This window comes from Enhydra lutris, unplaced genomic scaffold, assembly GCF_002288905.1.
Source record: "Enhydra lutris kenyoni isolate GAN:26980312 unplaced genomic scaffold, ASM228890v2 scaffoldscaffold38, whole genome shotgun sequence".
In the NCBI taxonomy this organism is placed as follows: domain Eukaryota; kingdom Metazoa; phylum Chordata; class Mammalia; order Carnivora; family Mustelidae; genus Enhydra; species Enhydra lutris.
Window position 1 is genome coordinate 7947918 of NW_019154122.1, and position 11047 is coordinate 7958964.

An 11047-nucleotide genomic window follows, 5' to 3' on the forward strand; every position below is an offset into this window, starting at 1 on the left:
ATTATTCATTCCTTCCCGGCCTCTCTCAGACCCCCTTGGCTTCCTCTCTGCAGTGTAGAACATCCCTGACTAGCTTCCCCACTCCCTGAGGGTCCAATAATTTAGCTTAGAACCTTCCCCAGAAGTGGATTTTCTCAGACCTCTCCATTTCCAAGATGCTCCTTATACCTCATCTTTCTGATGGGCACTGGTTCTCGCAAACGCTTGTGAGGCTCCCCCCAGACCAGCATCCTTGAACCTGAGAGTGCCGTGGGTATAGATGCCTGGGCTCAGCCTTATCCTTCTCCTGCCTGGTTCTCCATTCCCTGGGCAATCCCTGGCCTCCCTCCTCCCATGCCTCCACTTCCTGTTCCCAATCCTATCCCTCCAAGCAGCTAGATGGGGACTGGTTTGCCACCAGCCAGGCTCAGGCCTGCCCCAGGTTATAATTAAAGACCCTCCAGTTCTCCCCAGACCTTAGACCCGACATCTAAGGACCTGGGCTGGCCCCCAGCCCAACGGCCAGTTCTGGACCAGCAGGTGGCCTTAGACACAGACTGTCTATCCCATGGAAGTTCACCAGCACATTTGCTGAATATCCTCTCATCTGCACATGACCAGATTAATTCCCTGGCTCCAACCCAGAAGACTCAGTTTCCACTAAAAAAAAGTTCCTTGAGGGCCAGCTGATGTCGGGAGAATAAGTGAATTATAATCCCACTTTGTGGGTTAAAAAGAACCAATGTATAGCCAATGAGACTGTTATAAATTTGTATTCTTGCGAAAACAGGATTTTCTTCTTGGGTTATTTCATTCATGCATTCAGCAGACGTTTCTTGTATGTCTACAGTGCTGGGCTCTGAGGATGTGGTGGTCCCTAGCAGGCTGGACCTGGTCCCTGCCTCTTGGAGCCAGTCAGTTCTCAACATGCCGTGTCCAAATCTAAATGGCCAACATTTGCCCTTTCAGTGATATGCTCTTCCAAAGTGGGAACCCGCTATATTCAGGAAATGCCCGGGGCACAGACCTTCCTGCAAGTCACTATTTTGGATGAAGGTAGAGGGTTCTTTTCCAACCAGACCTCCTTTCCCACCCAGCTGGGCCAATACCCACCCGACAGATCAGACCCCAGAGCCTTTAGAAGCTGTTGTGCCCCTGCCTTTGGGGGCCACAGCCCCAGACCTCTGCAACCCCAGAGCTGAAAACACCAAGTGCCTATTCGAAGGTGTCCATCTGGAGACTTAGAGTTTGTCGTGTGTGTGTGTTTGTGTGTGTGTGTGTGTGTGTGTTTGGTTAATGTGGGGTTTGGGGTTTTCTTTCATTTTTTTTTTCTAGCCTACCTTTAAGGGGAAGTGAGCATCTCCCATGTGGAGACATTGTGTGTTTATAAATTTTTCTAAAACTCTCCCCATCGGTAAGTTGGTAATTTCTGATGATTCTGGAGCCCCCAGGACTCAAACACCCATTCCCATCTTGCTTGCCCCTCCTACCCCGTGTGACTACCCGCAGTGTGCACAGCTCCCCCAGTCCCCATGAACTTATTGCTCTTCCCCATCCCCAACTTTCTATAAATGTAGACCTAAGATACAGTTCTGTGTTGCAAAACTCAGCTAAGTTCCTGTTTCGATCTTTATTTTGAAATACTTTATGTAAGAGGGAAGGGGAGGTGCCATGAAGATGGCAAGAAGCAGAGAAGTTTCAACTTTCTGGACGAGAGGCCATGACGGAGATCGAAAGATGTTTGGGGAAGAGCCTAATTAAATAGCAATAAAATAAACCATCAGAAGGGAAGTCATGTGTTGGTGTGATGTTCATTGTTGCCTCAGGGACACGGCCTGGAGTGAAGTAGGCCAGACAGGGGCACTCTTCTGGACTTGTCGCCCCTGCTCTTTTGGGCACAAGGTCAGGGCTCAGTAAAGGTATCTCAAGGGTTTGGAATCCCCCACACATTCAGTGGATGTGTATTCCATGGCCACCCCCAAGGTCAAGACCAATACCCACAATAAAGTCTGGCTGTGTTTTTCTGGTGGTGTTCTGCAGAAGGAGATCCTGAAATGAGCAACTGAGAACAGGTGATTTGTTATTTATTAAGTGCCTCCAAGAAAAACCAGGAAGGGAGTAAATGGAACAGGACAGGGAAGGGGAAGAAGCCAGATGAGAATGTGACTTGAGGTGTAGCCTCAGCCTGATCACTGGAAAGCCCTGGAGCATAAGTGCAGCTTGGAGCTGTCCCACCTGGAGGCAGAGTTTTGTACACCTGCTCTAGTCAATCGTTGGCTATGGGGACTTTGGCTCTCTGAATGGGCAAGGGGGCACCAGTAGTAATCAAAGCTTCAGTTAGCAGCAAATTCATGGGAGCTGGGGTATGGGCTCACAACCAGAAGAGGATCTGGTAGGGCACCAAGAGTGTCTACCACTCTGGACCATATCATGTTCTTATCATAGGAATTGTTACATGAGGACATTTGTGATTTGACTCCTGGTATAAAAATCCATACTACACAGCCATGGTCTAACAGGGTCTTTGTGAACAAACTCTCCGAAGCCCTAAAAATAAAGCCACCTAGTTACTTCCCAAGCCTGGAAACCACTCCTGAGCTCTTTGGGATGGACGTGGGGGCTTCTTGTCCCTCAGCCCCGTCTTGGGCTTCCGGACTGATGTTTTGTTGAAGCTATCTTAAGGAGCAACTGCAAAATGAAAATCACTAGTTCTCATACTCCCAGATTTAACCTGTGGGTCCGGCTGTCTGAGATCACTCTTCCCTTTTATACCCAACTAAGGTGGCCCAAGCCACAGCAATGGCAATCTTCACCGGGGTTTCCACATCCACCAATTTCTGAGACTCCCCAAGGGATGCTGGTGTGTTAAACCCAGCCCTGGTGGTGCTTTCATATCTTGGCCACTCACCTACCTCAGGATGGCTGGAAGTCACCCTGAGACTTCTAGACTTCTAGAACAGCACTTTCCAACAAAAATGTAATGCAAGCTATGCACGTAATTTTAAATTTTCTACTTATAGGACATCATTCAAATTAGCCACAAGGAGCGCCCATGTTTGAAAGCACAGTTCTAGAATCTTCTCTGCCAGGCTGAGCCCAATTATAAGAGTAGGCACATTCCTTAAATCCCCAGAGTCCAGCTAGTCTGACTGCAATGGCTAACAGAAGTTTATTATTATAATACCGAAAAGAGAAGCATAAAATAGACATCAGCCCTCCCTGGCCCCAGTGTGCAGAGCCTTGCTCCTGCAGAAGGTCCTCTTGCCTGAGTTGTGGCTGCTGCCATGTTACCAGAACTGGCCTTGCCCTCAGCAAGGGGAGTACCTTTGGGCAGGCCACCTCTGCCCACTGTCAAGATGAAAATCCCCATCAGCCCCATGGAAAATAGAACAGCCTCACTTCCACAATTCGACCCTGCATCTTCCTGCGAGACATTGTCTACAGGTCCCGGTTGAGTGGAGTTAAGGTCCCCATTATCTCAGCACCTTCATTCCTGATGGGACCTGATCCATACCTCAGTAGAGCCAAGAGCTTGTGGAAGTGGGATTCCTCCCCCAAAATAAAAAGAGCAGCCAGGGATAAATTCTGCCTGCCCCAGGGGGACATATCCAGGATCCTCACCCAAGCGGCGTCAGGTCCAGGGGACTGAGGGCAATGTTTTTGGTAACTCAATACAGTGAGTGACATCAAATGACAGCACGTGGTATCTCTTCCACCAGCTGGACGGCCAGAAGAAGGACATGCCCAGGCAGAAAGCTCAGCTCTGCGGCCTTGTCTCCAGGCTAGCTGTTGTGAGAAATCTGCCTTTCCATTTGAGCTTCACCTCTGGGCAGCCCAGGCTCCTTTTGAGCCCTAATGGCTGAGAAAGCAAAGGTCTGGGCTTCTCTAACTAGTCTGGAAGGAAAGTACCAGGTTCAGGTCAATCCTGCTTGTGCCTTGGCCCCTCATGCTCTATAAGCTAAGGCCCATTTTGTCCGTCGTGGGTATGCCTCCAGATGAATTTTATGGACCCGTCTCTCACTTGCATTCTGGAACTCTCCTTACATGCTATCCTGCTACTAGCAATGTTATAAGGGTTACTCTACTTACCTCCGGCAATTCCTAGCACATAGCGCTCAGCAAAGACCTTTTTTTTTTTTTAAGATTTTATTTATTTATTTATTTATTTATTTATTTATCTGAGCGAGAGACAGAGAGAGCAAACGCACGGGGAAGAGGAGCAGAGGCAGAGGGACAAGGAGACTCTGAGCTGAGCACAGAGTTCCACCCAGTGTTCGATCTCACAACTCTGAGATCATGACCTGAGCTGAAATCAGGAGTCAGACGTCTAACAGACTGAGCCACCCAGGCGCCCCAATTGCATTTTGAATGAAAGAGAGAAACGTCTGTTCGGCTAAGCAATGGAAGCAGAAAGATCAGCCCAACCACGTGGGAGGTATTAATAGCCACCATGTCTTAGACACTGACTACGTGCCAGGCACCTGCCTGCTTGAACTATGTGAAAAAGCCGTTTTGAAGGTCAAAATGATCAAATAGAGATGATTTCACATGATATTTCACATTCCTCATCGCCTCTGATTCCCCCCTACCACAGAGCCGCGAGGTTACTATCCCCACTTTACAGATAAGAAAACTGAGGCTCAGGGAGGAAGTGATTTGGCTCAATTTTCCACAGCAGGAAGTAGCGGAACCAGGATTCCCACCAGGGTGACCTGACTCCAGAGCCCACACGCTGAACCTCTGCTCTGGACTACCCCGTCTGAGAAGCAGCTTCCTAACCCGAGTCCAATGGGTCGTCAGCTCATTTATTCACAAATGTTTCTTTCACGCCAGTCATTTCTTAGCATGGCCCATTAGAACCTTATAACAAGAATGTCCCACCACCTGCAAGCATCTGTCTAGGGATTAGAGGATTCTAATAAATCCCTCAAAGGCACGAGAGCCCAGGGTGAAATGGCATCTCCACAATGTAGTGTGTTCTCTCCAGGCTTCAGCTCAGAGTAAGAGGGCATCTCCAAACGTGAGAAGCAAATTACATTCACTCATCTGCCGAATTCATTCTTTTTTCCAATTTACAGTTACTGGAAGCATCTATCGTGCGTAAAACTAAAGTGATCATATGATTTCTCACCTCAAGCAGAGTGAAAGGAGGCGCTACTAATAATTTCACTGGACAGCAGTGCGTGAAACAGGAACCACCCTGGGCAATCCAGGTTATCTCTTCTCCTTGGAAACCCCTATGCATGAGACATGATCTCATCCTCCCAGGAACTGATAGCCAAGTCAGGGTGACGGACAGGAGGCAGACTGATGGAGTAGAGACTTGATGAGTATTTGCTGCATGGAGGAGCGAAAAAGGTACAAAAGCCTTTGGAATCACACACACGTTTTCATGCACAATTTTTCCAGCTGGGAGAGTGACCAAGGGTGGCCCTCGTGTTCCTTAGGCTAGAATGAGCATCGACTGAGTGTAGGAATAGATGACTGGTCAGAGAAGGGGGCACTGCCAAGCTGAGCAGACATACAAGGGGGAGTAAATGTGTGCCATGTTTCAGAAATGGTGATCATAGGGGCGCCTGGGTGGCTTAGTCGCTAAGCGTCTGCCTTTGGCTCAGGTCATGATCCCTGGGGTCCTGAGATCGAGCCCCGCATCAGGCTCCCTGCTTGGCGGAAGCCTGCTTTCTCCCTCTCCCACTCCCCCTGCTTGTGTTCCCTCTCTCGCTATGTCTCTCTCTGTCAAATAAATAAATAAAATCTTAAAAAAGAAAAAAAGAAATAATGATCATAGTGAAAGTCTAAGATGTAAACTAAAGCCTGCTGAAAACACAAGGGTTTGAGCAATGGGGACCCCCTGAAGATTCAGGATAGCTGCGGCCACGTGATCAATTCTGCGTTTTAGAAAGAGGACAGTAACATATATATATTTTTTACTGCTCTTAAGCTAATAGGAAAATCATTTTTAAGAAACTACCTGAAGAACGATCAAACCATGGTACATGCCTACATTGACACATTTGGGAGTACATAGATGAAATAGGTCGGTGAGCATTGACATGGAAAGAGCTCCAAGACATTGGGGCGCCTGGGTGGCTCAGTCCATTAAGCACCTGTCTTCAGCTCAAGTCGTGATCTCAGGAATGGGATCAGGCTCCCTGCTCAGCAGGGGAGTCTGCTTCTCCCTCTCCCTCTGCCCCTACTTGCACTCTCTCTCTCAAATAAATGAATAAAATCCTTAACAAAAAAGAAAAAAACGGGACGCCTGGGTGGCTCAGTTGGTTAAGCAGCTGCCTTCGGCTCAGGTCATGATCCCAGTGTCCTGGGATCGAGTCCCACATCGGGCTCCTTGCTCATCAGGGAGCCTGCTTCTCCCTCTGCCTCTGCCTGCCATTCTGTCTGCCTGTGCTTGCTCTCTCTCCCTCTCTCTCTCTGACAAATAAATAAATAAAATCTTAAAAAAAAAAGAAAAAAAAAAAAAAAGAGCGCTCAAAGACAGAGCATTTGTTGCCAGTATTAAAAAAAAAAAAAACACCGGGCCGCCTGGGTGGCACAATGGGTTAAGCCTCTGCCTTCAGCTCAGGTCCTGATCTCAGGGTTCTGGGATCGAGTCCCACATCAGGCTCTCTGCTAGGCAGGGAGCCTGCTTCCTCCTCTCTCTCTCTACTTGTGATCTCTCTCTCTCTGTCAAATAAATAAATAAATAAATAAAAACCACCAAGCAAAGCCATGGATTTCTATAGAAACATACATATGTATATACATGCAAAAGATAAAGATATGGAAGCAATCTCATGAAACGGACAATAGTAATCACCTCTAGAAAAGGAAGTGTGACTGAGTGGATTTAAACTTTATCTATGTTGCTTGAAATTTTTACTTCCTGAGAATTTAATTACATATGTATTTTAAAATTTTTTTAAAGCTGCCTGAAACCCATGTCATCATTTTTTATGCTGAAGTCTTTCTATCCTGATTAGCATAATCTCTTTTATTCCACTTTTATATTCCCCCAGCTGGGCTTCCCACCACAGTTTACGACTGACCAGCTCCTTACAGATACTAATTCATTTACTCCTGCCTGTGAGGTGACTATGATTCTTTTTCCCCATTTTACACAATATAAAAGTAATGCACAGAGAACGTAAGTAACTTGCGCAAGGTCACACAGCAAAAGACCAATAAAGCAGAATTTGAACCTCCAAAGGCCTGCACACTTAACCACTCCACCTCCCTGCTCTCTAGAAGGTAGAAGTTGCTTTAGTTTTTTGCACCGGTCTGACTGGTTCTGTTCCCAGGGAGCCAATGTCTACTCACTACCAATGAGTATTTACCGCTATGCGTTTTTCACATTTCATGGACACAACTCCTTCTCTGATAGAAAGGGGTGCTCAAAATTCAGATTCAGCTGGAAAGGGAATTTTACCCCGGACTGTGTTTACAAAGCACACACCCGGAGGATCAAATTAACTGCTAATTTGAGAGTATGCTGGTGATGTGGCAGGCAGATGGGAGTGAGACAGAGGTTAGCGGGGTGGGTGAGCTCTAATTGTGTGTGTAGGTGTATGTGTGGTGTGGTATGATACTATAGGGCCCAGAAACGTGACAGTCCCCAGAAGGCCTTGGGCCACCTGCTAAGTCCCAGCAGCTGAGCTGACTTCAGCAGTGTGAAACGCGACCCCATCTGGAGTGGAGGTGGCTCGTGACTTTTGCTCCGGGAGTTCCATAGAGACTGCTCATGAAATTGGAGAAGTCTGTAGCATATGATGGTCCCCATCCCACTCAGAGAGAATATTTTGAGACGTCTAATTATATGGTGGGGTTTAGAGGGAGGAGGGTTTAGAGAAGCCCTTTCTAAGGGCAGGTTGAGAAGGGCTATTAGGGAGCTGTGGACAGTTCCATGAGGCCGCGGCTCCCTCTGCAGGTGGACCGGAGTAGCTGCAACCACCTGGATCCCGGGAACCTTGGGGAGCCTGCCTAGAGCCCAGGCATCACCCTAACGGAGGACACTGACCTCCTAGCTGTATGACTTAAGTGAGTTGTTGACCCTCTCTGAGGCTCAGCTTCCTCAACCACAGAGGGAACGCAAGCAGGGGGAGAGCCCGATGTAGGGCTCGATCCCAGGACCCTGGGATCATTACCTGAGCCGAAGGCAGAAGCTTAACAACTGAGCCACCTGGGCGCCCCCTGTCTCAACTTTTTTTTTTTTTAAAGATTTTATTTATTTATTTGACAGACAGAGATCACAAGTAGGCAGAGAGGCAGGCAAAGAGAGAGAGGAGGAAGCAGGTTCCCTGCTGAGCAGAGAGCCCGATGTGGGGCTCGATTCCAGGACCCCGGGATCATGACCTGAGCTGAAGGCAGAGGCTTTAACCCACTGAACCACCTAGGCGCCCCATAGTCCCTGCCTCAACTTTAAATGAAAGACAGAAATCCCTACCTCATGGGGTTGCTTTCATGATTAGACGACGAAAATGGACCCCAAGTGTTTTGCAAAAGGTCTGATATTCAGGGCCCGTGAGTCTGCCGGACATGGCAGCTGACCTGGAGGCCATGCTGGGGGTGGGTGGTCAATTGGATGTGGCAGGCCGGAGAGTCGAGGTACACTCCAGATTTCTGGCTTAGTGGTGCTGAGAAAAGAGGAGCTGTTAACGCCTCAGGTGTTACACATGATTGGGGACAGGTTGCGTTTCAGAGACCACTGGGACACCCAGATAGAGATGCTCAGGAGACAGCTGGACAAAGGGAAGAAGTCAGCCAGAAACGGAAGAGAGAGCCCATTGGTCAAAGGCAAACGAAATCCCAAATTTTGGATGAAAAGTTTCTTGAGTCCCACCACAGAGATTAACTGGGGTGAGGTGGGTTTTCTCAAAGACAAATAACTCTCCAAGGCAACAAAATTATCTGATATTTCTCCCCTAGATCTTATCTGATAAATCTTCCCTAAATCCTTGGCCCTCTGGCTGGGGAGGAATCTAGCCAGGTTGCCCTAAATCACAAGACCCTAGGAATATAGTTGATTGTACAAATGATAGTTGACACACCAGAATGGTTTTGATTTTAATTTTTATTTTTTAATTTTTTTAAAGATTTTATTTATTTATTTAACAGAGAGAGACACAGCAAGAGAGGGAACACAGGCAGGGGGAGTGGGAGAGGGAGAAGTAGGCTTCCCGCCAAGCAGGGAGTCCTATCAATGTGGGGCTTGATCCCAATAACCCGAGCCAAAGCCAGACACCCAACGAGTGAGCCACCAGGCACCCCTGGTTTTAATTTTTAATTCTGGACTGGAGCTCCTGACGCAAGATTCCCACCCAACCAAGATCGCTCAGCTTTCCCATTATCCAAAGACTAAGAAAGTCTATAAAATGGGGGTAGTTCTTCTAACCAAGAAGGGTTGTTATGAGGACTAGAAGACTATTTATGTAAACAAATCTGTAAGTGATGGAGCTCCACATAAACTTAAAGCACGTAGCCGACTGCTGAGAAGCAATACTTCACTCACTAGACAAATGGAAACAGACAAAAAAACCTCAGGTCTCACCACGGGGACACCTTGGGAAGATCTGTCAGGAGCAGGCCATGAAAACTTCTAAGCCCTGCAGCTGTGCCTTTCTGGAATCCCAAAGTTCAGGGCGGAGGTGCAGCTGTCCAGGAATTTATTCCTCCATAACTCTGAGCTCCCCAAATCCCCATGAAGCCCGGGAATGGTGTGACTGCAGGGCGCGTGGGCCCCTTGGCACCAAGAGCCCCTCCATAAATCAAGGTCTCACTACTGCTGGTCTCAGACTGCTTTTTCCAAGGTGACCTGGGCAAAGTAAAAGGGTAGTCGCTTCTCTAGGAATAAAATCTGCCTTTGAGATGAAAAAATCATGAAAAAGCCAACAGGACCAGTTCTTTGGAAACATATTCCTTGGAAGGAGAGGACTCTCTTCCTCCATCTCAGAAGACAATTCAGCCAGGAGGAGCTAGAGAGACAGTGACAATCTTCCCATGAATTCACCCAGGTTGGGTGGCCCAAGAGGCCTTGAGGCAGACACAGAGGAGACCTGTGCCAGGTCAGCCCCAGTGAAAAGTTAAGGTGACCTCAGCCCTGTCAACAGTTATGCTCCACATGGCCCCCACCCCACAGCACCCCCAGGCAGCCTCCCGAATCACAGAACCCTGCATCAGCTGGCCCAACACCCTGGTGATATGGGCAAGGAAACTATAGGCCAGAGATGAGAAGGGACTTGTTCAAGGTCACACAGGCTTGAGAAGTTTGGAGGTTAGACCCGGGGTCCAGGCTATTTCCATGTGGCCTCACTATACCCCTCCTTTTAATGAGGCCACAGACCAATGTAGCCAGGTTCCAGCTCAGGGCTCCAGAAATTTAGCCCCAACAAACCAATTTGTCTGGCCTTCTTAATTTTCCCAGTCACATCTCAATGATCTATGAGAAAACCAAAGACTGTAAAAAGATGCCCTTCATATGTTAGAAATAAACAGGCAGAGAAGGGAAAACGTCATTCCTGACAAACACTGATACCTGCAAAGCCAACTGCCTACATAAAGTTTGCCAGAGGTGACCCAAGAGACCAAGCCACTAGGAGGACTGAAGTAATCAAGCCCCCAGAGGGAGGCAGGCTCTGAGATGAGCCTCGGAGAGGTCAGGGAAAGCAGCTGAGAGGACTGAACTGAAGACGGACACACACAGACTTCTCCCACAAGACTACTGGCAGGCTTACATGAGACGATGGAGCCCAGCGCTAGGCATATCGCAGGTGCTCAATCAATGGTTTCTGGTGCTATATGGCTAAGTAAGCCACCAACGGCTGGCTCCCCTCTCCCCACTATTTTACAGAGCAAAGCTTGCTGAGGCGTGAGTGCCTGGTTGCGTCCCTATCCCACAGTAAACCTGGTGAGGGCAGGAACTGTGCCTGACTTGCTCACTCACAACAGCAACCCAGCACCCAGCACAGAGCAGTGCTGCTGGTGTATCTTCAGATGGATGGATGGATGCGTGGGTGGAGGGACGATGGGAGGGTGGATGGATGGACGGATGGATGCTTGGGTGGATGGATGGATGGGAGGG